Here is a 27,935-nt window from a genome sequence, read left to right as displayed (position 1 = left end):
ATTAGCCCGACGTGGTGGTGCATCCCTGTAGTCCTAGCTGTTTGGAAGACTGAGGCAGGAGGATTGCTGAGCCCAGGAGTTTGAGGCTGCAATGAGTTACGATCATTTCGCCGCACTCCAGCCTGGGTGAAAGAGTGAGATCCTGTCCCCCCCCCAAAAAAAAGGTCCAGGGGAGGCTCTGATTGGCTCATGTGTGTCATATGCTCAATACCAAATGCTGGCAAGGATGTGGAAAGGCTGGATCTCTCATCCGTTATTGGTAGGAATATAGAATGGTACTGACACTCAGGAAAACAGTTTGGCAGTTTCTTAAAAAACTAAGCAGACACTTCCTGTATGACTCAACAATGCCATTCCTGGGTATTTATCTCAGAGAAATGGAAGCTTACATCCACACAAAAACCTAAACATAAACGTTCATAATAGTTTCATTTGTAATAGTCCCCAAAAAGCCAATCTCAAAATGTCACCTATTGTATGATTCCATTTATATAACATTCTTGAAATGAGAAAATTAGAGAGGGGGAGAAGAGATTACGAATTGCTAGGGGTTAGGGATGGTAGGGGTGGGCAGGGTAGCGTGCGGGAGATCTTTGTGAGCTGAAATAGTTCTTTATCTTCATGGGTGGTGGGTACAGGAAGCTGCACACTGAGGAAATGGCACAGCATTATACACACATTGTATCAATATCAATTTCCTGGTATGCTGTTTTACCATACTTATGTAAGACATAACCATTGGGCATAGAGGGGGGTGAAGGTTACATGGAACCTCTCTATACCATTTTTGTAACTTGCAATCTATATTTATTTCAAACTAAAAAGTAAACAAATACTGGAGAACACTTAGCCCTCGGGGGAAATTACCATTCTGTGGGGGCTCAGGCAGTGCTAGGTGAATGACCAAATCCCAGTTGCCCTGGGGGAAGGGTGGGACAGCTGGCTCTATTTCTGCCTGTGCACTGAGAGAAGAGGGTCTTTTCTGTTCTCCCATTAATTCCAGTTGCAACCATAACTGTGCTGAGTGATAACCTTCAGACTCATCCACCTAGGTCTCCCTGCTCACTCTGAGCTCAGGTTGGAAAGAGAGGCCCATACTCCCACCTCCAGGTGCATGTGTAATCCCTTGCATAGGGGAGGAGTCTTAAAGGCACTATTGGCCTTTGAAATGAGAAAGTTCACCTGTCGTAGTGGCTCACGCCTATGGTCCTAGCTACTCAGGAGGCTGAGGCAGAAGGATTGCTTAAGGCCAGGAATTCGAGGGTGCAGTGAGCTATGATTGTGCCACTGCATTCCAGCCTAGGAAACAGAGGGAGACCTGACGCAAAAAAAAAAAAAAAAAAAAAAAAAAAAGTCAATGGAATTTTATTCAGACAGCCAAAATGAATCCAGTATAACGTAGGAAATACTTAGGATGGTCAGTGAAACAATTAGGAGACAGTTTTATGTGCTCCATGTCTGTACCTATATATAAAATACGAGTATCTGGATAAAAACAGGAAGAGAATATGTCAAAATGAACACACTGTATCATGCTTTTATGGCAGTAGGATTAAGGGTAGATTTTCCTCGTTTGCTTTTCAAACTATTCATGAAGTTGCTTGTGGTACTTTTTATTTTAGTTTTTAAATGTATAACTTGAGACATTCTTTCTAACTGCCCCCCTTTTCCTGGTTCCCAACAACCACTTTAGTTTCTTGTATATCCTTCTGAGATGTGACAATGTGCTAGCAGCCCTCACTCTCTATGCCTCCTCTGCCTCAGTGTCCCCTCTGGTGGTGCTTGAGGAGCCCTTCAGCCCCACAGCCACTGCACTGTGGGAGCCCCTCTCTGGGCTGGCCGAGGCCGGAGTCGGCTCCCTTGCTTGCCAGGAGGTGTGAAGGGAGAGGTGCGAGCGGAAACCAGCACTCACAGGCCGGCCAGCGCAAGTTCCGGTGGGTGCGGGCGTGGGCTCGGTGGTCTTGCACTCTGAGTGGCTGGCAGGCGCTGCCAGCCCCGGGCAGTGAGGGGCTTAGCACCCGCGCCACCAGCTGCAGAGGGTGGGTGTGCCTAGTCCCCCAGCACTGCTGGCCGGTGGGTGCTGCGCTGGAGTTCTCGCTGGGCCTCAGCTGCCTCCCAGTGGGGCAGGGCTCGGGACCTGCTCAGCGTGGCCCAGTCCCATCAACCGCCCAGGGGCTGAGGAGTGCAGGTGCACCGCACAGGACTGGCAGGCAGCTCTGCCCGTGGCCCTGGCACAGGATCCACTAGGTGAAGCCAGCTGGGCTCCTGAGTCTAGTGGGGACTTGGAGAACCTTTATGTCTAGCTAAGGGATTGTAAACACACCAATTAGCACTCTGTTTCTAGCTCAGGATTTGTAAATACCAATCAGTACTCTGTCTAGCTCAAGGTTTGTAAGTACACCAATCGGTACTCTGTATCTAGCTAACCTAGTGGGGACTTGGAGAACTTTTCTGTCTAGCACTCTGTGTCTAGCTCAGGGATTGTAAACACACCAATCAGCACTCTGTCAAAATGGACCAATCAGCTCTCTGTAAAATGGACCAATCAGCAGGATGTGGGTGGGGCCAGATAAGGGAATAAGCAGGCTGCCCAAGCCAGCCTGCAACAAGCCGCTTTAGTCCCTTTCCACACTGTGGAAGCGTTATTCTTTCACTCTTTACAATAAATCTTGCTGCTACTCACTGTTTGGATTCATGCTGCCTTTATGAGCTGTAACACTCACTATGAAGGTCTGCAGTTTCACTCCTGAAGCCAGCAAGACCATGAAGCCACGGGGAAGAGCAAACAACTCCAGACGTGCTGCTTTTAAGAACTGTAACACTCACTGCAAGGTTCCCCGGCTTCATTCTTGAAGTCAGCGAGACCAAGAACCCACCAATTCTGGACACACTTTCACATTTTTCTTTCCTTTTTTTTTTTTTGAGACTGAGTCTCCCTCTGTCACCCAGGCTGGAGTGCAGTGGCGCGATCTCGGCTCTCTGCAACCTCCGCCTCCCAGGTTCAAGCAATTCTCCTGTCTCATCCTCCCGAGTAGCTGGGATTACAGGCGCAAGCCACCATAGCTGGCTAATTTTTGTATTTTTTGTAGAGACAGAGTTTCACCATGTTGGCCAGGCTGGTCTCAAACTCCTGAGCTCAGGTGATCTACCCACCTCGGCCTCCCAAAGTGCTGGGATTACAGGTATGAGCCACTATACCCAGCCATCCTTCTGCATTTTCTTGATGCAAATATAAGCAACCCTGAACTATATATATATATATATATATATATATATATATATATTTTTTTTTTTTTTTTTTTTTTTTTTTTTGAGGCAAGGTCTCACTTTGTTGCCCAGTCTGGAGTGCAGTAGTGCTACCACAGCTTCATGCAGCCTCAGCCTCCCGAGCTCAAGTGATAGTTCTGCCTCAGCCTCTAGAGTAGCTGGGACTACAGACACGTGCAGCCACACACTTGGCTGAGTTTTTTTAAACAAGTAGATACGGGGGTCTCACTACATTTCCCAGGCTGGTTTCAAACTACTAGGCTCAAGCAATCCTCCCCGCTCAGCCACCTGAAGTGCTGGGATTACAGATATGAGCTACTGCACCCGGCACCTGAACAATATTATTTCTCCTCATTGGAACATAAACGCTGCATACCCAAGGCAGTTTTTGCCCATCCCCCCCTTTTTATTACTTTTTCTTTTTGTATCGGTACATAATACTTTTAAAAAAAAGGCAAAAATCCCAAACAAATAAGCAAATGTGTGAGTGCTGTGATTGCCAAACAACAGGCAAATGAGAATCCTGCAGGCAGAGGCTCACCTGGTCCAGGCCACCCCCTCAACCTAAATCTGTCTTCCCATTCACCTCCTAGTAAAATGAAAGGCTCGCGTCCCTTGCCATTTACCAAGCATTGATCTGCAGTCCAGGCTAGTAGGCAAGTATCTGTTCCATGTTGGTTAGTTTTGGGAACAGATCTCAATGGGTTTCTGTCAGCAGCTAGGGGCATCTCCTGCTCTGCTCTTGTCACTTACTGGCCTGTTTCCTCCCAATAAAGAAGACTGTTTCTTTTCTTATAGCTTTAAACTTTTTAGTCCACATGTAATAATTGCACGTGTTCACGGGGTACTGAGTGATACTTCCATACATGTCTAAAATGTGTAATGAACAAATGAGGGTACTTAGCACAACCATCACCTCAAACACCCATTATTTCTTTGTGTTGGAAACATTCAAAATCCTCCCTTCTAGCTATTTGAAAACATAAATTATTGTTAATTCTAGTCGTCCTGCAGTGCTATAGAACATTAGAACTTGTTCTTATCTCACTGCAACTTTGTATTCATTACAATCTCTCTCCACCCTCCCCTCTGCCTTACCCTTCCCACACTCTTGTAACCACAATTCTTGAAGTGGACTAATTTTTAACAATATAGGCAGCCTTAGTTATAACTAAAGCCGAATTCCCTCTCCTGCAGAGGTAGCCTGCCCTGTCCAGCCTGCCCTGTCCAGCCTGCCCTGTCCTGCCTGCCCATTTGCAAATAAGATAAAATACCTGAGTCTCTTGGGACAATTAAGAGCTTCCAAGGCCTTCAGCGGAAAGCTGAGACGCCTCTGGCTGTGAGGGCTGCTCAGTTCCAGTCTGGGTCCCACCCTTGCGTGGCACCCTGCCTTCCCTGTTCTGAGAGCTGGAAGCATCTGGGTGTGGCTGGCCCCAGACACCCTGGGAGACAAAACTGCACTCCAGAACCCCAAAGGTAGGATGCCATCAGGGACAGAGGATGTCACAGCAGCGGGAAAAGGAGCAGGCGAACATTTGTCAGAGGCCACTGCTCTCTCAAATGTCTCCTGTCATTGGTTTAGTTTAAACTGTGTCCCTTTCTTTTCTGGGCCTGGTTGTGGCTCCTGGAAACAGCCATGGGGTGGCTGACTGGACTGGATTCTGCTCCCTAGGCTGGGCAGACCCTGGTTACTTGGCCCTGAAATATTAGAAAGCTGGGAAGAAGCCCCAGATCTCAGGACACCCCCACCCCGGGTACCACACTAGAGCCAGGTCCTTGTGTTTGGTGGATGGCAACTTCTCAGTGCCTCAGGTTCCCCATGGGAGATGGGTACAAGAACCACCTTCCCTTTCATCATGGGATGCAACAAAAAAGTCAGAGCAGGATGGCAAACTCAGGTGCCTCCAATGAGCAAATGGGGAAGGCAGCTGGGTTAAAAAGAGAATAGATTTCTTTTTTCTTTTATTTTTCTGAGGCGGAGTCTTGCTCTGTCACCCAGGCTGGAGTGCAGTGGCACGATCTCGGCTCACTGCAACCTCTGCCTCCCGGGTTCAAGTGATTCTCCTGTCTCAGCCTCCCCAGTAGCTGAGATTACAGGTGCGCGCCGTCATGCCTGGCTAATTTTTTACTATTTTTAGTAGAGATGGAGTTTCGCCATGTTGGCCAGGCTAGTCTTGAACTCCTAGATTTATTTTCTTGAAACGTGAAGCTCTTTTGGCTTCGCTTAGATTTCCTAGCCATTTGGTAGAGACATAGGAATGAAAAACACCACTTGCCTTCTCAATCCTGCTCTAAGGAAAACTAGAGAGTGTAGTTGACTGTAGCTGCCAACTGCTTCGGGCCTCGGTGCGGGCAGGGGATGGGCAGTGGGGACGGAGGGGGCGATGCCACTTCCGGGGGCAGCAGCAGGCCATGGCCAGGCAGGAAAACAAGACTTTCGCTGCCAGGGCAAACTTTTCAAGAGAAGTCAGAAACCTGTATTTATTTATTTATTTTTTTACATTTCTCAATGTTTAAATGCTGGCAAATGATTCAAGAAAGTTTCAAACACTTTGGGCCAATCAAAACAGGTCTGAGGGCCAGATTTCAGCCTCAGGCTGCCAGTTCACTGACCTCAGATCCAGACCTCTTTGGAGCCACGTGCCGGCTGGCACTGGGCCTGCTGTTTCCACAGGCCGTGGGGAAGGTCCACAGACCAGCCGTCCCGCCCCACAGCTGTCATTCTCTGGGAGACATTGAAAGATTTCATTTTGAAATATAAATGTACTAAGGATTTTCCGCAAGTTTGTCACCCACCTTTTTCACTGTTTCTCAGCAACAGCTTGACATAGCTTAAGTGCCTGCACATGGGTGACTGCAAGCTGGGCAAGTCATTCCTCTCTAGTCCTCAGTTCCATCATCTGTAACATGAAGGGGTCCAACTAGACACTCATCCAGCTCAACCTTCACTGGCTCCAAGACCAATTTTGGGGGGTGGGGAAGGAGTTTTTCTAAAGGTAACAACTTCACTCATGGTTTTAGCTGAGTCTCTAAGAGTGCACTGCAGAGATAATTTTAAATCTTCTAGTAGTCACATTAAAAAATTAAAAATTAGCTGGGCGTGGTGGTGGGTGCCTGTAGTCCCAGCTACTCAGGAGGCTGAGATGGGAGGACTGCTTGAAGCTGGGAGACAGAGGTGGCAGTGAGTTAGATCACGCCACAGAACGCCAGCCTGGGTGACAGAGAGAGATCCTGTCTCAAAAAAATATAAAAAAATTTAAAAAATAAAAAATAAATAAAGTTAATGTTAATGCATTTTATTTAATGCAACATAGAAACATATCAGTTCAATATGTGATCAATATAAACATATTAATGGGATATCTGACATTACTTTTTCACCCCAAGTTTTGGAACTCCAGTGTGTGTCTTACACTCACAGAACATTTCAGGCGCTCTGTGGCCACCTGTGGCTAGTGGCTACCATATCAGAAAGTGCAGTTCCAAGGCAAGAAGTGCCAGCAATTGCCACATTCCCAAGAGAGACACTAGATTATCTAAGCGGGAAGAAATCCTGCATCTCCCGGAGTAGGTAAAGCAGTTCGTTTTCTCCCCACCTGCCCCTCAGCCACATTTTTCTTTCGACTGAGAACATGTCTTCATGGGCCCCATGTGGTGGCTCACGCCTGTAATCCCAACACTTTGGGAGGCCGAGGTGGATCATTTGAGGTCAGGAGTTTGAGACCCCATCTCTACTAGAAATACAAAAATTAGCCTGGCGTGGTGGTGCATGTCTGTAGTCCCAGATACTCGGGAGGCTGAGGCATAAGAGTCACTTGAACTCAGGAGACAGAGGTTGCAGTGAGCCGAGACTGCGTCACTGCACTCCAGCCTGGGTGATAAAGCGAGACGCTGTCTCCAAAAAAAAAAAAAAAATCTTCATAGTGAAGGAAGACCACAGCATGCTCAGCTTACCTGGCACACACTGCTGTCCAGGCCAGCAATCAGTAGTCCCCCTTATCCACACACGGTTTCAGTTACCCGAGGTTAGCCTCAGTCCGAAAACACCAAATGGAAATTCCACTAATAAACAATTCGTAAGTTTTAAATCATGGCTGTTCTGAGTAGCGTGATGAGCGTGATGAAATACTGTGCCATCTTGCTGTGTCCTGCCCGGGATGTGAATCATCCCTTTTCCAGCATGTCCATGCTGCAGACACTCCCCACCAAGTTAGTCACTTAGAGACACTTCAGTTATCAGATCCACTGTCACAGAATCGCAGTGCTTGTGTCCCAGTAACTCTTCTTTGACTTAATAATGCCCCCAAAAGTGCAAAAGTAGTGACATTGGCATACTGTTATAAATGTTCTATTTTATTATTGTTATTGTTAATCTCTTACTGTGGCTAATTTATAAATTAACATTCACCATAGGTATGTATGTATAGGAAAAAACAAACCTTATAGGATAGCAGGGTAGTAACCCTACCCTATAGGATTGTAGGGTTTCATACTATCTGTAGTTTCAAGCATCCGCTAGGGGGCTTGGAACATATCCCCTGCAGGTAAGGGGGGACTCCAGTATCTGTTTCCACCATCAGCTATCAGAGTACCCCCTTATTCGGGGCTCAGCTTACCAGGTATGTACTGTTGTCCAGCCCAGCAGTCAGCCCTGGTGCCAGCTCTGAGTAGTTAAGACCCAGGGAGCAGAGAGTAAGAGCCCGCTCTGGGACTTGTAGCTGACACTGCCTCCAGCCGGTCAGGGCCACTATCCCACCGCTGTTGACCCTGAAGTAGCCATAGGCAGCTGTGAGGGTGAGGAAGAGAAGCTTGAGGTGCGGAATGCAGGCAACACCCACCCAGGTCCCCTGGAGAAAGGCAGGCTCCCAGGCTGCAGCAGCCTTGCCCTGGGTGGGAGAATAAGCTTTAGCTGAAAATGAAGTTTGAGAGTCCTGGATCATTCTGTGGGGTGGATTTACTCATTACTGAACTAAGGCAGTTTGAGTTTCTAAAATTAATCAGAGGGCTTGCTTTAAAACATTCCAGAGGCTGGGTGTGGTGACTCACACCTGTAATCCTGGCGCTTTGGGAGGCTGAGGTGGGCGGATCATGAGGTCAGCAGATCAAGACCATCCTGGCCAAGATGGTAAAACCCTACCTCCACTAAAATACCAAAAATTAGCCAGGTATGGTGGCGCGTGCCTGTAGTTCCAGCTACTCAGCAGGGTAATCGCTTGAACCCGGGAGGCAGAGGTTGCAGTGAGCCGAGATCGTGCCACCGCACCCCAGCCTGGTTACAGCACAAGACTCCATCTCAATTAAAAAAAGTTCCATAAAAAAATTTGTTGGGGTGAGGTGGGAATTCGTGTAACAACATGGCTGTGAATGGTTACATGGCAATCCACCATACCATTGTCTTTTTTTCTGGTGATGTGTGAAAATTTCCATAATGAAAAATTTTAAACAGTGGCTACAGGGCTTTTTAAAATTGTGAGTAAGCAGGAGAGGTACAGAACCTGCTGGAAATTCACGCATGGGTGGGATCAGAGCTATCTTCAGAGTAGGTTTCAATGGGCAAACTATAGGGGGAAATGATAAAATAATCCAGTTGTTTTCTGAGTACACTCTGTGAGATCACTTGTCCAATGTTCTGCTTATTTTTTCTAGGTGGTTGAATTTATGTGTTCCCATTCTCCATTCCTAGAGAATGCCTTCTGGCCAAGACTTCCCCAGTGCTCACCCCAGCAGGATCTGGGCAGTTCTGTGGCTCCCTGGCTTTTTTGGGCAATCTGACGACATGGCAGCTCCTTGCCACAGATACCAAGATAGATGTTCCCAGAGTACAGAGCCCTGGGGGTGCGGAAGGACAGCCTCTGTGAAGATATTCAGCACAGCAGGGGCCATTAGTCACCAAGGATCATTTGACATTTTGAAATGAACTCCTGGGCTCTCCTAAGTAAGCTGGAACACTGAATCATGCCTAGGCCGGTGGCTGTGTCTGGGGCTGAGGGTCCCCGCCAGGAGCGGAGGCTGGGTGCAGCGCCTCAACGCGGGGAAGTGAGCAGCACAGCGCATGCGCAGGAACCTCCTGGGTCCGCCTGTGGTTCCTCCGCTGGGGTCACAGCCCATGGCAGCTTCAGCGGTGTGGGTAGGTGACCTCGCTTACCATTGACCTTTGTGACAAGCCTTACTGGCTCTTCTTCAGGAAGCTGCCACCGAATGTCAGCCGAAACCTGAGTCGGCTGAGGCCTAGGCCAAAGGTCCCTCTAGCTGTCCTTTCTCAGGCCCAGAGGATGCTCACGGAGAAAAGCCACCACTCAGCTGAGTCCATCTCTGGCACCAAAGCTCACAATGAGGCTATGCCGAGGAAACTGGCTTTTCATAGTTAGATTTGGTTTTCTTCCCTGAGCGTGACAGCCAAAACTTTATGAAGACTCCCTGAATGCTGGGCATTGTTCAATGCTTGGAATCATGTAATCCTCACAGCAACCCTGGGAGGAGGGGCTTTCCGCTCCCTGTTGTATGGATGAGAAACGGAAGGCTTGCAGAGGCTGCCATGAAGTGACTTGCCCAAGGGCACATAGCAGGCGAGTTGTGTCTAGGACTCAAGGCGGCAACAAAAGCCTGGCTCTCAACCACTGATCCTGCCTCCCCGGGAGCTTTAGGAAATCAGGTTTATTACAAGTTCCATTCAAGGCAGGGATGGGCGGGGATCCCAGCTGAGGCCCTGGAGCAGTCCTGCAGCCTTACGTTTCTTCAGAGCCCGGTACGTGTGGGACATTCCAATCCAGGTGTGGTCAAGTGAGGCCCTGTCATGCAGGGGTTCCTGGGTGACCTAGGGGAAGAATGAATTTTTTTTTTTTTTTTTTTTGAGACAGGGTCTTGCTTGGTGGCCCAGGCTGGAGTGCAGTAGCTCAATCATGGCTCACTGCAGCCTCAACCTCCCGAGTTCAAGCTCCCACCTCAGCCTCCAGAGTAGCTGGAACTACAGGCACATGCCACCAGACCCAGCTAATTTTTGTATTTTTTTGTAGAGAGGGGATTTCACCGTGTTGTCCAGGCTGGTCTCGGACTCCTGAGCTCAAGCCATCTGCCCACTTCAGCCTCCCGAAGTGCTGGGATCACAGGCATGAACTATCGCATCCGCCCTGTGCTGTCTTTTAAGGTTCATTGGTGAGGCCGGGCGCGGTGGCTCACATCTGTAATTCCAGCACTTTGGGAGGCCGAGGCAGGTGGATCACAAGGTCAGGAGATTGAGACCATCCTGGCTAACATGGTGAAATCCTGTCTCTACCAAAAAATACAACAAATTAGCCAGGCATGGTGGCACGCGCCTGTAGTCCCAGGTACTCGGGAGACTGAGGCAGGAGAATGGCTTGAACCCGGGAGGTGGAGCTTGCAGTGAGCCAAGATCGCACCACTGCACTCCAGCCTGGGCAACAGAGCAAGACTCCGTCTCAAAAAGAAAAATACAAACAAACATTGGTGAATGAGTTCATTCATTTACTAGGAATTCTTGGATGTTTGTTTATAAATGCCTATCTCCCCAACCAGACTCTGAGCCCTTTTAATCAACTCAATGCATTATGAAACAAACCAACAATGCAAGCCGACTAAAAAAAAAAATGTGCATCTTGTCCCCAAGTAGGAACTTCCCCACAAATCTCCTGATCTTCCAAGAGCCCCTTCTCCCCTGCACAGCTAGCATGGGTTCTGGGGTAGGGTTTCTGTCTCCAAAAGTGCCTAATAGGAACTTATCATTAGTTCTCCAAATCTGGGGAATGCTCATTTGTTTGCTTGTGCGAAAATGAATGTATAGTTTACCCAATACACACACAGACACCTACAGACATGCACACACACACACATATGTTAGTCGAGCACAGAGAACAAAGTTTGGAAAAGTGCCAGATCATGAAGAGTGTTTAATGCTGGGGTTGGGCCAAAATGTCATTATAGGCAATTTTCACCTTTTGTGAATGCTTACAGCTTATTCAAAAAATATTTTCAAAATAAAATATTGAGTATGTATAAAAGAATAGCAATAAAATGTAAGTAAGGTATGAAGAGTTATGATACAATAGATGCTCATATACTCACCACCTGGGCAAAGAAATAGAACATAGTACTATTTCCTCTGAAGTCCCCTGTTAGCCCTCTCCAGTGCCATCCCTGCCCCTTATCCTTCAGAGGTAACCATGTCCCTGAATTCTGTATTTATCAGTCTACTTTTCTTTTAGTTTTACCATATATGTTTGCAGCCTGGACAAGCTTATTTTTCATTTTGCATTTTTACATTTTCAATAAATGGAAATATAAGTACTTTTCTGCAACTTGGGAGATTAATCCACGTTGTTGCATATAGTTCATTCATTTTCAGTGAGTACAGTTTATTCGTTTTCAGTGCTATATAGTATTCCATTGTATGAATATATTATAATGTATTTAACTATTTTCTCATTGTTGGACAGCTGCATTGTTTACAGTTTTTTTTAAAAATATTATAAGTGAGGCTATTGTGAACATTTTTGCATAAGTCTCATGGTGTTACACATTGCCATTGAGAAAAATATCTGAGAGAGGAATTTCTGGTCATAAGAATGTACATATTTAACTTTACTAGATGATGTCAGTCATTCAAAGTGGTTGTACAAATGTATACTCCCACCACAGTCTTTGGAAGCTTCCATTGATACTCTTCCTTATCAATACTCAGCAATTCTTGTTAGACTTCTTAATTTTAGCTGCTGGGTGGGTGAGTAATAGTGTCTCATTGTAGTTGTAATTTGCATTTTGCTGATTACCGATGAGGTTTAGCACATTTTCATGTTTATTGGCCATTTGGAAATCTTTTCTGAAGTGCCTGTTCGATTTAAATTTTTTTTTCTCTTTGTCCTCTGGTGCTAAAACTGAAAACCTGTTCAATACTTTAGTCTGTTTTTCTACTGGGTTTTTGATGTCAGTTTTTGGTAATGCTTTCTATATCCTAGAGATGGGGGTCTTTAATATGTGCAGCAATGATTACCGCCAGTTCCTCGGCTCGCCTTTTCATTCTCTTCGTGGTGTCTTCTGATGAACAGGAGTTCCTAAATGTAATGCACTCAAACTTAGCAACCATTTCCTTTATGTTCAGCACTTTTTGTGTTCTGTTTAAGTTTTCCTATCCTGACAGCATGAAGATATTTTCCTATATTAGTTTCTGGAAGCCATCTTGTTTTGCCTTTCATCTTTAGATCTACCATCTACACTGATTGCTGTGTATGTTATGCAGTGGGGCCACATTTCTTTTCCTTTTTCATGTGGATATCCATGGAGCTATTGAATAGAAATGGGTGCCCTTTTCCCACTGCCCTGCAGAACTGCCTTTTCCATAAGTGTGCATGTGCCATAGATCCGTCTCTATCCTATTGGTGTATGAGTCCATTCTCACACTGCTATAAAGAACTACCTGAGACTGGGTAGTTTACAAAGAAAAGAGGTTTTATTGACTCACAGCTCCACAGGCTGTGCAAGAAGCATGGTTGGGGAGGCCTCAGAAAACTTAAAATCATGGCAGAAGGTGAAGGGGAAGCAAGCACATCTTACCACAGTAGAGCAGGAAAGAGAGAGCAAAGGCGGATATGCCACACACTTTTCAACAACCAGATCTTGTGAGAACTCACTCACTATCACGAGAATAGCAAGGGGGAAATCTGCCTCCATGATCCAATCACCTCCCACCAGGTCCCTCCCCCACATTGGGAATTACAATTTGATATGAGATTTGGGTGGGAACACAGAGCCAAACCATATCAATTGGTCTCTCTATGTTTGTTATACAATATAACAGTATAATGTCTTATTTTAGCTTTCTAATGAATCTTGCTTCCTGACAGAGGAGATCTTCAAGATGATGTCAGCTACCCTTGACCTTTTGCATTTCCTTATTAATTTTTTGTTTTGTTTTGTTTTTGTTTTTGAGATGGAGTCTTGCTCTGTCGCCTGGGCTGGAGTGCAGTGGCGTGATCTTGGCTCACCACAACCTCCTGACCTTGTGATCCGCCTGCCTTAGCCTCCCAAAGTGCTGGGATTACAGGTGTGAGCCACCAAGCCCGACCTTCTTTTGAATTTTAAAATCACCTTGTCTGGGCCAGGTGTGGTGGCTCACGCCTGTAATCCCAGCACTTTGGGAGGCAGAGGTGGGTAGATCGCCTGAGGTCAGGAGTTCAAGACCAGCCTGGCCAATGTGGTGGAACCCTGTCTCTACTACAAATACCAAAAGTAGCCAGGCATGGTGACAGGAGGCTGTAATCCCAGCTACTCGGGAGGCTGAGGCAGGAGAATGGCTTGAACCCTGGAGGCGGAGGTTGCAGTGAGCCGAGATCGCACCACTGGCCTCCAGCCTGGGCTACAAGAGCGAGACGCTGCTTCTAAAAAGAAAAAATCAACTTGCCTGTTACCACAAGAAGGAAACTTTGATTGGGCTTGCACTGAATCTATAGATTGGTTTTGGAAGAATTTATATCTTTACAATATTGAGTCTTCCAATTTCTGAGCATGATATCATTCTTTATTTAGTTAGATCTTTTTTTCAGTACTGTTTTATAGTTTTAAACATATGAGTCTTGAACATCTTTTGTTAGAATTATTCCTAGGTATTTATTTTGATGCTGTTTTAAAATTTAATTTCCAAACTACTGCTGGACCCTAGAGATGCAACCGATTTTTATACTGATCTTGTATTTCAAAACTTTGCTATACTGGCCCTTTCTGCATTTATTGAGATATGATTTTTCACTTTCATTATGAAAGTGTGTCAAATTATAATGATTGATTTTCCAAAGCTGTCACTCTTGCAGTCTAGAAATAAACTCCACTTAGCCATGATACATTATCCTTTTTATATTATATATCATTGGATTTGGTTTGCTAATTTTTCAAAGGATTTCAAAAATTGATATTAATGACACTTGACTTACATTTTCCCTTTTTGTAATTTTGCTGTCAGGTTTGGTATCAAGGCTATGTTTTAAAAAATAAGTTTGGCGTGGTGGCTCATGCCTGTAATCCCAGTACTTTGGGAGGCTAAAGCTGGCGGATCACCTGAGGTCAGGAGTTTGAGAACAGGCTGGCCAACTTGGCGAAACCCCATCTCTACTAAAAGTACAAAAATTAGCCGGGCGTGGTGGCAAACGCTGGTAATCCCAGCTACTCAGGAGGCTGAGGCACAAGAATCGCTTGAACCCGGGAGGCAGAGGTTGCAGTGAGCAGAGATCATGCCACTGCATTCCAGCCTGAGAGACAGAGTATCCATCTCAATAAATACATAAATAAAAATAAAAAATAAGTTTGGGATTATTTCTCTTTTTCTGTTCTCTGGAAAAGTTGTGTAAGATTAGTGTAAGGGTTTCCCTAAAAGTAAAAACTTACCACTGAAGCCGTCTGGAAGTGAAGGGTTCTTTGTGGGGAAGGATTTAGTAACAAATTTAATTTCCTTGATAGATACGGACTATTTAGATTTTCTATTCTTGTGTCAGTTTTGATTAAGTAGTATTTTTGTTAAGAAGTTGTTCATTGTCAGTTTTCCAATGTAACGCCCAAAGTTGTCATAATATCCTCTTACCATCTTTTTTCTTTTCTTTCTTTTTTTCTTTTCTTTTTTTTTTTTTAGAGATGGAACCTCGCTCTGTTGCCAGGCAGGAGTGCAGTGGCGCGATCTTGGCTCACTGCAACCTCCGCCTCCTTGGTTCAAGCGATTCGCCTGCCTAGCTGGGACTACAGGCGCAAGCCACCACACCCAGCTAATTTTTGTATTTTTAATAGAGATAGGATTTCACCATGTTGACCAGAATGGTCTTGATCTCTTGACTTTGTGATCCACCTGCCTCGGCCTCCCAAAGTGTCTTTTCTTTTTTCTGTGAGACAGAGTCGCTTTCTGTCACCCAGGCTAGAGTGCAGTGACAGGATCTTGACTCACTGCAACCTCTGCCTCCATGGTTCAAGTGATTCTTGTCCCTCAGCCTCCCCAGTAGCTGGGATTACAGGTGTGCACCACCACATCTGGCTACTTTTTGTATTTTTAGTAGAAATGAGGTTTCACCATGTTGGCCAAGCTGGTCTGGAACTTCTGGCCTCAAGTGATCCACCCACTTTGGCCTCCCAAATTACTGGGATAACAGGCATGAGCCACCACGCCCAGCTCCCTTATTATCTTTTGAATGTGTGTGGGATCTGTAGTGATGGCTTCTATTTCATTCCTCATGTTGGTTGTTTGGATTTCACTCTTTCTAGTCAGCAGCTTATTGATTGATTTCTTTCTTTCTTCTTCTTGTTTTTTTGAGGTGGAGTCTCATTCTGTTACCCAGGCTGGAGTACAGTGGCGTGATCCCAGCTCACGGTAACTTCTGCCTCCGCCTCTGCCTCCTAGGTTCAAACTATTCTCCTGCCTCAGCCTTCTGAGTAGTTGGAATTACAGGTGCGTGCCACCATGCCCAGCTAATTTTGTATTTTTAGTAGAGATGGGGGTTTCACCATGTTAGCCAGGCTGGTCTTGAACTCCCAACCTCAGGCCTCCCAAAGTGCTGCAATTACAGGCGTGAGCCACTGTGCCTGGCCATTGATTGATTTTTTTTTGAACAAAGAACCAATGTTCAGCATTGTTGAATTCTCTATTTTATTTGTTTTGTATTTTATTAGTTTTGTTCTTATCATTACTATTTCTCACCTTCTACTTTTTTGGGGGGCTAATTTGCCTTCTTTGAAAAAAAGGTTTTTTAGAAGAATGCTTAGATCATCAACTTTTAGTATTTCTCCTTTTCAGTTGTGCAATTAAAGGTATATATGTCTCTCTAGGCATAGTTTTGGATGCATGCCACAGGTTTAGAGATTTTTATTACATATTATTATTTGGTTCAGAAATATTTGGTTCTGGCGGAGCATGGTGGCTCACTCCTGTAATCCCAGCACTTTGGGAGGCCGAGACATGCAGATTACCTGAGGTCGGGAGTTCGAGATCAGCCTGACCAACATGGAGAAACCCTGTCTCTACTACAAATACAAAATTAGCCAAGCGTGGTGGCACATGCCTATAATCCTAGCTACTTGGGAGGCTGAGGCAGGAGAATTGCTTGAACCTGAGAGGCGGAGGTTGTAGTGAGCTGAGATTGTGCCATTGCACTCCAGCCCGGGCAACAAGAGAGAAACTCCATGTCAAAAAAAAAAAAAAAAAAAAAAAAAAAAGAAAGAAAAGAAGTATTTGGTTCTAAGTTACTTTTTGATACTGTCTTTGATCTAAGTGTTACTTAGAAGTTTATGAATTTCCAAACATATGGAGATTTTATAGGATTTTTTAATTGATTAAAATTTCATTTCTACAGTGGTCAAATAATATATTATGTGACTTCATTTTTTTTGGCATTTGTTGCAAATCAATGGCCCAGAACATGATATATATTTGTAAATTGTCTGTGTCCTTAAAACAAATGTGTGTTCTGCAGTTGTTGGGTTCAGTGTTATATATATATCGGTTAGGTCAAATTTGTGAATCATGTTTTTACAATTTTGACTTTCAAAAAACTTTTTATTTTTAAATATAACACACCTTCAGAAAATCACATAAAACAACGTACTGCTTAATGAATTTTTATAAGGTGAATATTTTTGCAACCACTACTCATGTAAGAAGATAGAAGCTTGCAAGCAAGTGCCCTCTGCTAATCATAGCCATTCTCTTACCCCACACAAATGTCTACTATTCTGACTTTTATAGTAATGACCTTCTTGTCTTCATGACTTTATCATCCAAGTATAAATACCTAAACACTACAGTTTAATTTTGACTTTTTAAAAACTGTTTTTATATGTGTCTTAATTTGTAGTTTTCCTCTTCTTCTGTCTCATAATTTGTTTTAAAAAACCAGGTCATTGGTAGAGTTTCTCTTATTCTGGACTTTTCTTTTCTCTTTTTTCTTTTTCTTTCTTTTTTTTTTTTTTTTTGAGACAGGCTCTGTCACCCAGGCTGGAATGCCCTGATCTTGGCTCACTGCAGCCGCAACCTCCTGGGCTCAGGTGATCCCCCTCAGCCTCCTGAGTAGCTGGGACTACAGGTGCACCACCATGCCCAGCTAATTTTTGTATTTTGTTTGTTTGTTTGTTTTGAGACACAGCTTCACCGTGTTGCCCAGGCTAGTCTTGAAGTCCCGGGCTGAAGCAATCTGCCTGCCTCAGTCTCCAAGGGTGCTAGGATTATAGGCGTGAGCCACTGCACCCGGTCATATTCTGAATTTTGCTGGTTACATTTCCATGGCATAATTTAACATACTCCTCTATCCTTTGTATCTCTTGTAGATTGGTAATTGATGCTAGAGGACTAATGAGAATTATGTTAGTTTTGTTGTTTTTTGACAAGAGTCTTCATGAATAGTTGCTTGTTTTTTGTTTTTTTCTATCAGGAGGCACAAAATGTCTAGAATTCCCTCTTTATGAGATTTAGAAGGTATTGGTGTTCCATGTCTAGGTGCATTAATTCATTCAACGTTGCAAAATAGTGATATTATAGTTCTATCATTCCTCCTTCATTCATTTGCTGGAATACTTCTAGAAAGAGAAAGTTTACCTCATCTACTATTTAATTCCCCATTGTACAATTCAATAGAAAAGGCAAGATAAATGCTTAATCATTTCCCTTTTCCTACCAGTTTTCCAAATAAAGAGTTGGTTTCTCAGCAATCCTCCAAGGGTAACCAATTTGTATTTTTTTTGTGTGTGTGTTATAATGAACCAATGGATTTAAACATATTTGATGTGTTTCATACATTGCAGTAATTACCCTGGATGTTCAAATTGTCCCATATTTGGGCAGTTGGAGAGCTAGTTGGCTCCTGCGTTTCTGAAAGCTTCTTTTCCATCTGGTAAAATGAGATCCTCCAGGCTTGTCTTGTACAATTCTTGTCCCAGACATTTTTCCCTGAAGCAGTGGTTTCTTTTAGTGGAAAATGATACACTACTATCCAAATATGGTTACTGAAAACAGTTGGAAAGATTATTTTGTGTGTGACTTCTCACCCCATTCTACTTCGCCCTGCTCTTGCGCTTCCTCTTCCAGGGAGCATACAGTTAGTTTCATATGTGCACTTTTTCTTTTGTATCCCTCATGCAGTCTCAGTTTTACACACACACACACACACACACACACACCCCCAAAATGCCATTCCTTAGCAGTTTCCTAAGAAAAGGGTATAGAATTAATATCCCCTGGTTTTTTAATGTTTTGCATGTAATTCTTCTGCAATATTCATATTAAAAGTTAATTTGGGCTGGGTGTGGTGGCTCACACCTGTAATCCCAACACTTTGGGAGGCTGAGGCAGGCGGATTACCTAAGGTCAGGAGTTCGAGACCAGTCTGGCTAACATGATGAAACCCTGTCTCTACTAAAAATACAAAAAATTGGCTGGGTGCGGTGGCTTACGCTTGTAATCCCAGCACTTTGGGAGGCTGAAGCGGGTGGATCACCTGAGGTCAGGAGTTTGAGACCAGCGTGTCCAACATGGTGAAACCCCGTCTCTACTAAAAATATAAAAAATTAGCCAGGCATGGTGGTGGACACCTGTAATCCCAGCTACTCGAAAGTCTGAGGCAGGAGAATTGCTTGAACTTGGGAGGCGGAGGTTGCAGTGAGCTGAGATTGAGTGACTGCGCTCCAGCCAGTTTGTTGAGACTCCGTCTCAAACAAACAAATAAAATGTTAATTTGACTAGATAAACAAAAAATCTTGGCCTTTATCCTCTTTCCTTGAGTATCGTAAATATCTTACTCATTTTCTTCTGACATAAAATGTTGTTATCAAAGTGTTTTTTGACAAGCACATTTTCTTTTTCCTGTAAGTTACTTGGTCTTTTTGCCTATATATCCAAAAGATTTTTCTCCTTTTTTTCTAAAGTATAATATTTAGTTTCTCCAGTTATGGTGTGCCCTTTAGATTCCTTTCAGATTTTTTGTGTGTTTTCCTCAAAGTTTTGGGAAAAAATGCATTACTCTTTCCTAACTATAATTTTGGATTTGCCGATTTTTTATTTTAGTTCTAGTTGCTTTCTACATTTTTGAGTCAATGCTATTATGTACATGCAAATTTAGATTTGCTAGATCTTTCTGGTAAATTAAAACTGTTATTATAATAAAAGACCTCTTTACCTCTAGTAATGCTTCTTGCCTTTAAATCTATTTTTTTCTGATATTAATACCCCAACTTTCTTTAGGTTTTTGATTGCTGTATCTTTTTTCATACTTTAACTTTTACCATTCTGTGTTTCTTAAGCATGCTTCCTGCAAGCACCTTATAATTGGGTTTTGTTTTTGTTAATTAAGCCAGACAATTTTTATATTTTAATTAGAGCATTTAGCCCATTTATATTTAATATAATTACTGATTCACTTGAGTGTAAATGTTATTATTTACTCTCTCCTTGCCCCAATTAGTCTGTGTTCCCTTTTCTTTGTTGCCTTTTAAAAAATTATTCAATTTTCTCATCTCTTAACTTGATAATTACTTTTTTTTTTTTTTTTTTTTTGAGACAGAGTTTCGCTCTTGTTGCCCAGGCTGGAGTGCAATGGCACGATCTTGGCTCACTGCCACCAATCGCCTCCCGGGTTCAAGTGATTCTCCTGCCTCAGCCTCCCAAGTAGCTGGGATTACAGGCATGTGCCACCATGCCTGGCTAATTTTGTATTTTTAGTAGAGACGGGGTTTTTTCATGTTGGTCAGGCTGGTCTCTAACTTCTGACCTCAGGTGATCCACCTGCCTCGGCCTCCCAAAGTGCTGAGATTACAGGCATGTGCCACCATGCCCCGCCAGTAGTTACATATTTTTAAAAAGAAGCTCTTTAGTGGTCAGATATTGCAACATATTTGAGTTACCAAATTCTAAAAGGAATTAGTACATTTACCTCTTCTCAGACAATATGAGTGCCTTAGAAAGACATTAATTCCATTCACTCCGCTTCTGACTTATATGCTATTATTGTTGTTGCACACCCCCACCCAGCAGCCTATCAAGCTTTCAAAAGCCATGTTCAGTCTTATCAGCTGTCTGTACAATCAGTAAATGCATCTAGGCCCCAGAAACCTGCCTTATCTGCTTGAGTTTCTGCTCTCCAGAGATCTTGGCTCAGTAATTTTTCACTGTCATCTGGGCTCTTTGATGCTTTCAATAATTTCCATATTTAGTCCAGCTTTTCTAGTTGTTCTTGGTGGGACAATTGTTCTGGTTTACCTATTCTGACATTAGTGGAAGAAGAAGCTCGATGCTACTAACTATACTTGATGAAGACCCATTGAGCAGGCATAGAGTATGGCTGCCAGCAAAGCAGTCTAAGCCCCATAGCTCCTCAGAATCTGCAATGTCTGGGAGAGGTGACTCATGGCCCAGCATGCGATGTTGCATCTGGAGTCAGAGGTGTGTGCTAGCCAGGCCTGGGAACTGTATGTATTGCTTAGCTGTCTCAGTAATGGTGTCTCTTCATCCACAAGGGCACCTGAGGCAGCCCGTGCTGTGCTGAGATTTTGGATCTGTGCCCAGGGCCCAGTGCCATGGAGGTCTACCTAGAAAATAGTCTCTGTTCTACCTTCACCAAGATAGATACAGTGAGCGCTCGGTGCAGGTTCAATGCCCTGTAGCTCAAAGACAGGAGTCTGGGCCAAAGGTTGGCGTTATACCTCATCCTTGCCAGGGGCTGAGGAAGGGTGAGAGATGGGCCACTCCTGGAGCTACTGCTTCATCTTCTCATGAAGGTGAATGATGCTGCCACTGCAGGTAGGGGCTCAGTAAGGACAGAGCTCCAGCCTAGGACCTTCACACCTTGCACAACGCCATTTTATCGGTGTTATGGACTGAATTGTCTCCCCCCAAAATTCCTGTATTGAAATCCTAACCCCCAACACCTCAGCATGTGACTGTATTTGGAAATCGGACCTTTATTTATTTATTTATTTTTTTTGAGACAGAGTCTCACTCTGTCGCCCAGGCTAGCATGCAGTGGCATGCTCTCGGCTCACTGCAACCTTTGCCTCCCAGGTTCAAGCGATTCTCCTGCCTCAGCCTCCCGAGTAGCTAGGATTACAGGCATGCGCCACAATTTGCCTGGCTAATTTTTGTATTTTTAGTAGAGATGGGGTTTTGCCAGGTTGGCCAGGCTGGTCCCAAACCCCTGACCTCAGTTGATCTACCTGTCTCTGCCTCCCAAAGTGTTGGGATTACAGGTGTCAGCCACCTCGCCTGGCCTGGAAATCAGAGCTTTAAAGAGGTAATTAAGGTTAAGTGAGGTCATGAAGGTCTGGCCCCCACAGTGTCCTTACAACAAGAGGAGGAGGAGACGCCATGTATACACAGGCACAGAGCAAAGCCCATGTGAAGGCACCATAGAAGGTGAGCACTGCTGAAGACGGGCACTGTAGAAGGCAGGCACTGCAGAAGGCGGGCACTGGGCACTGAAGAAGGCAGGTACTGCAGAAGGTGAGCACTGCAGAAGGTGGGCACCAGGTGAAGGCACTGCAGAAGGCAGCCAGCTGCGAGCCGAGGAGAGCAGCAGCAGGAGAAACGAACCCTGCAACACCTCCGTCTTGGACTTCCAGCCTCTAGAACTGAGAAAATGAATGTCTGTTGTTGACACTGCCCAGTGTGGTATTTTGTTACGGCGGTCCTAGTACACAAATACATTTGGGGTGGGGTCAGACACTCAGTTGACAGGAAGGTGATGGTGAAAGTTTCCGTCCTCCCTGGAAACACCCCACCCATGTGGTCCTGAGGTGTCTGGCTTTCAGAAAGTGACTCTCCCCAGTACCTCATTTACTCCATTTGTTTCTAAGTGTGTCTGGGTCTGTTTCCAGCCTTATTTTGTCTTCCTTTACCAACCACCTCCTTCCAAATAAGAAGATTCTAGCAGGTCCATTCTCAGAGGGCAGAAAACCCAGATCTCTGGAGTTTCTGTCTTGAGGGGACCTGGCACCTAACTTCCTGACTCGACTGCCGGAGGGACCTGGAGGACTGTTGATTGGACTTGCTCCTTCGTCGGGTCCCCACACCGTGAGTGGCAGGACTAGAGCCTTGCTGCATTATGGGCTTCTCTACTGGCTGGCATACATTTGGCCACTTCTGGCTGTAAACCTCTTGCACAGCTGCGCTTCTTGTTCTGATTCTGTGGTCACTGTGGTTTCTGAGATGTCTGAGGAACAACCTGAACAAAGCTGTGGCCCTTGCCCTCCTGACCGTGACAGCCCAGACCTAATCCCTGGGACCCCCAATCCACTGGCGAGGGAAAGCCAGTGAGTGCTTGAAGTGTCACACACTCCCCTGCCCCCAGGGCAGTGGAGCAAGTGAGGAGCCACTTTGTCACTCCCAGGGCGATGGCCCTACCTGTCTCCTGTGGCCTCCGGGGCTGTGTGCGCGTGTGTGGGTGTGTGTGTGCACCTGTGTGTGTTGCTGGTAGTGAACATGCCCTCTGGTGGCCCCCGCAGACAGGCTTGCTGTTTTTTCCCTAGATGTTAGCCTCGCCTCTTTTTTTTTTTTTTTTTTTTAACCTCTTCCGCATCTGCTTAACCTCAGTTCCCAGTAAACATGCAAGGGACAACATGCTTCCCTAGGGCCCCCTCTCTTTGCTAGTCCTAAGCCCTAAAAGACCTCGCTTTAATTCTTCCAGCCTGAGCCTTTGTTGTAGGTAATTCTAGCTATCTGATTCAAACATGAGAATAATGGTTTTTGCACCTGAGTCATGTACAAACCTCTGTTACACAAAGGAAACCAGAAGTCGTATGATTCCCTAGGGATGACTGAAATTATTTTGTTTATCATATTACTTAAATAGGTATGAACTTTCTTTTTTTTTGAGACGGAATCTCGCTTTGTTGCCCAGGCTGGAGTGCAGTGGCGTGATCTTGGCTCACTGCAAACTGTGCCTCCCAGGTTCAAGGGATTCTCCTGCCTCAGCCTCCGCAGTAGCTGGGATTACAGGCATGCGCCCCAATGCCTGGCTACTTTTTTGTATTTTTAGTAGAGATGGGGTTTCACCGTACTAGCCAGGATGGTCTCGATTTCCTGACCTTGTGATCCTCCCGCCTTGGCCTCCCAAAGTGCTGGGATTACAGGCGTGAGCCACCGTGCCCAGCCATAAAATTACTTAAATTCTGAATATTTTAATGACTCTTAAATAATTCTAAAACCAAAATCAGTGTACAAAGAAAACACCAAAAGTCCCTGAAAAACCACCCAAACTCGTTAGCACATTAATGTGACTTGCTGTGTTGTCTTTCTGAACTCAAACACCATGACTGCCGTGCTCAGTGATACCCCGGCTGTGTGGTGTAATCATGGGGCTCTTCAGATCTTGCCTGTATTGGAAAAATTGCCACATTTCACTCATATAGAACGCTACCGTGGTATTTACAAATGACATCATCTACTCCGTCCTATTAAATTACTACTATTTGGCTCTGAGATCTCTAGAAGTACTTAGTTGTGAGATGATCTGTCATCTGATGTCAGATGTGTTTACATTAATTTTTAAGACCTTCATTCAAATGAAAACTAAAAGTCTCGTAGAGGGGTCACGAACCTCCTGAATGTGTCTGGTATGAGTCTCAGGGTGTTTGGAGACTCCAGATCTAAAATTCTTGGATTTGAGATCCTGGTATTTCACTTAAGAAGCTCTTTACCTGCCTCTCCCTAGGCCTGGGTTTGACTCCAGCCACTCCCAATGCCCTGTGGGGCTGAGGTCCCTCAAGCAGGCACTGGGGGCGTGGCTTGTTTTTGTTTTGCTTCTCCTGGGCAGGGCAGGTGCACACTACATGCTCGATGCGAACTGAAACACAAAGTGCTGGGTGGCCGCTCAGCAGACAGAGCTCCCTGCTCCCCTGTGGCTCCTCAGCTCAGTCTGTGAAGGGTCCCCACGTCCCCAGGCTGGGGCTGGCCGAGGGGGACCTGCTACCCAACTGATGCTGGTGGGGGACCAGCTGCTCATCGTGCCTCCACTAGAGGAAAAAATAGCAGTTCAGTCTTTGGAAAAAACTAGCGACTCACACGACCAGAATAGCAACTGAAGACGCTCTAAAAAACAGAAACACCTGCTTCAGAATTATGGCAGGAAATGAGATTTCAGAAATGCCACAAGAAGCTGGTGTCGCAGCTGCCCCTCCCTCGTGTTCCCCCAGCCTTCGCCCGCCAGCTGGGGCTGCCCACAGGGAAAGCCCCTTGGCCCACTGCCTGTGGTGGCCGCTGGACAGGGCCTGGCATGTGGGGTCAGGGCCCAGTGCCGCCTGCCTGGGGCTGTCTAGCAGCTGCCCCTGCCATGCTGGCTGCGGGCAAGACTCCATACTCCTGTGTCTGAGCCTCTGGAGTGGTAACAGAAACTCAGGGTGGACTGGTCATGCAGGAAAGAGGGATATGTGGTCTCCTGTGAGCCCCCTGGACTGAGCCTTTCTTAGGCAAACTGTGCAGCTGTTGGTTGAGCCTCTGGATTGATGACATCTCTTGAGGGACTCCACAAGGCTTTCAAGGGAAGTGGAGGGGTGATGTGTGAGCAGGGTTCTCCAAAGTGGGGTGCATACAAAGGGCTCAAGGAAAGAAAAACAATAGTGCATCTACTTAGATGAGTGTTTTGCTTCCAACATGAAAGAAAAAGCTCTGTGATGTTGGTAATTTTGAATGTGGAGGGACTCACGTGCCTTAGACGGCTGTGTGGGAGGAGTACTTTGTGGGAGGAAGAGCGGGGATTTCATCAAATTGCAACTTACATAGTGCCCACCAAAGGGAATTTAGATATTCTATTATCTATTTTTAAGTCAACTAAGGCTCCCAAAAAGGATAAGTGGCTTTAAAACAATGTTGAAAATAAATCTTGGACTGAAGACAACACTAATATGGAAATCACACTGCACAGCCCCCACACGGCAGAGCTGACCCTCCCTCCTCTGCCCCCAGCCACATTATGAAATGAAAACAGCAGCGCTTTCCTCAGACCTTGCAGAGTTGGCTGCAATTGCAATCATCCAGAAGACTATTTGAAATACGACTTTACATCCATAATCATTCTAGTTGGATGTCGTCTGAAATTGCGTATTGTGCCAAGAGAGGGTAATAAGACATTTAAAATATTGTTAATTTCACCTTTATCTCATCCTTTTTACTCTTCTTTTTTGGATGTTAAAAAATAATAGTATGATAGTGCAATGTATGATAGTGCAGGGACTCCTGATCCAGCCCAGTGGGTCTCAGGCCCACCCCCAGAGTTTCTGATCCATTGGGCCTGGAATGGAATGGAGAATTTGCCTTTTTTTTTTTTTTCCTTTTTTCCAGGTAACCATTATTTCCTTCATTTTGTTTTCATTATAGCATGTTTGCTTATTTTACAGCAAGCAGAAAATAAGCTGGGTCTTGTTTTGATCCAAACATTGATGTTTGAAAAGCTGTACACAATATTTCCTAAAAATAACACATAACATTACCTTTTTAGAAGTTTCTATTAGAAAGAAAATACGAAGTTTAACCTCACAATTTTCCTTTTTGCCACAACTTCAAACTACTGGTACAGTTTTAAATAGACTTTTTGTTGTTTAACCATACATCCAGGAAAATCTCAAAAAATTATAGAAATGTGCATATAAATGATGCATAGCAGAACTTGGACATTAACTGCAAATGGTAAAGAAATGAAAGTTAGAAACACTATCAAATATACAAAGGTTCTAGAATCAATCCTTTATAAACACATTCCACAAACAATATTTAAAAGCCACGTTTTTGTTCTTTACAGGCAAAGCCTTGATTACTAAAACCAAAATTGAAAAAAGTAATCCTTTAAAAGGAATTGTTTCCCTAAGATAATTCATACTTAAATATGTAAGCAAGCAGGTCAGATTTTAAAAGATGCTAGCTTTTTATTCTGAAACGAGATTGGACATGTCAAGTTACTTTTGCCCCCAAAACAATCTTTCAGAGAAACACTTTAAATTGTAAATGATATATTTGAATGAAGGGTATAATAAATGAAGGGTATTACTCCATTTTTAGTCAGGCACTACATTGATAACCAAAAACTCAGAGATGTGACTTGCTGAAAGTTGACTAATTCTTTTTTCCAAAATTACTTTGAATTTCATGGCACCACAGAATCACCTAGAATGAAGTGCTGTCTTTCATCTTAGCTCACATTAAATAAACTGAGGCATGAAGAGCAAACCTCCCTCATAAAGAGGTAGGCAAATTTGTATACAAACGCACACGCCACATACTGCAAGCATCAAAATTTAGTACTTTTATATTTTATTTTCTTGAGATGAAGTCTCACTGTGTCACCCAGGCTGAAGTGCAATGGCGCGATCTCAGCCTTCCGAGTTCAAGTGATTCTCTTGCCTCAGCCTCCTGAGTAGCTGGTATTACAGGCACGTGCCACCATGTCTGGCTAATTTTAGTATTTTTAGTAGAGACGAGGTTTCACCATGTTGGCCAGGCTGGTCTCGAACTCCTGACCTCAGGTGATCCGCCCGCCTCGGCCTCCCAAAGTGCTGGGATTACAGCTGTGAGCCACCGCACTCGGCCTAAAATTCAGTACTTTTACATATGCACATGCAAAATCTACTTTGAAACAATTTACTTGCTTCTAACAGCAGTATGAAAACAAAGCAATACCATGGTCAACAATGTTCCTTAAATCTTAGAATAATTGCATGGGAACATTCTTTTCCCCTTAAAATGATTTCTGCCACCACTGAACTGCTCAAATTTTAAGGTAAGTTTTTCTCATGTTTTCTATGTCCAAATCTTCATAGAAACCAAAAGAACTAGTGAAGACTCCACGTTTCAGTCAAAACTCAATCTCCCTGAAAATATTGCATAATCCGGTTGGCATCATTCCCTAAAACAGTGGGGTCAACAAAAGAACTATTCCCCATTGCATGATAAACAAACGATTATCACGGGCCTAGACATCTTGTTAAGACATCCAGGCCCAGCCTGAACCTAAATGTGTCTGAGCAATAGTACTTTACTGTGGCTACAACTTCACTTTTGTATCATTCTATCTTATTAGCAAGCTACATTTCTAAGTTAACAATTCTACCAAATATGAATATGAAAGTTTATTTTTAATAAGACTATGTGAGGCCGGGCACGGTGGCTCACACCTGTAATCCTAACACTTTGGAAAGCCAAAGTGGGTGATTTGCTTGAGCCCAGGATTTTGAGACCAGCCTGGGCAACATGGCGAGACCCCATCTCTACAAAAAATTTTAAAATGGGCCAAGAATGGTGGCGTGCACCTATAGTCAAGCTACTTGAGATGTGGTGGTGGGAGGATCACTTGAGCCCAAGAATTAGAGGTTGCAATGAGCTTTGATTGCATCACTGCACTCCAGCCTGGGTGACAAAGCAAAACAGCCTGTCTTTAAAAAAAAAAAAAAAAAGAAAGAAAATGTTGCAAATTATGGCCAAGCAACATCTTTTTGCCACAAATTTCAAACACGAAGAAAAGAATCTTTTAAAAATATACAGAGACACCACGAACTGGTGGTTACCTATAACCTTAAACAAACTGGACTCTTTTTTGTTTGTTTGTTTGTTGAGACGGAGTCTCGCTCTGTCGCCCAGGCTGGAGTGCAGGGGCGTGATCTCGGCTCACTGCAAGCTCCGCCTCCCGGGTTCACGCCATTCTCGTGCCTCAGCCTCC

This window comes from Macaca nemestrina, chromosome 19 (assembly GCF_043159975.1).
Source record: "Macaca nemestrina isolate mMacNem1 chromosome 19, mMacNem.hap1, whole genome shotgun sequence".
NCBI lineage: Eukaryota > Metazoa > Chordata > Mammalia > Primates > Cercopithecidae > Macaca > Macaca nemestrina.
Note: the sequence above shows the minus strand (reverse complement) of the source record.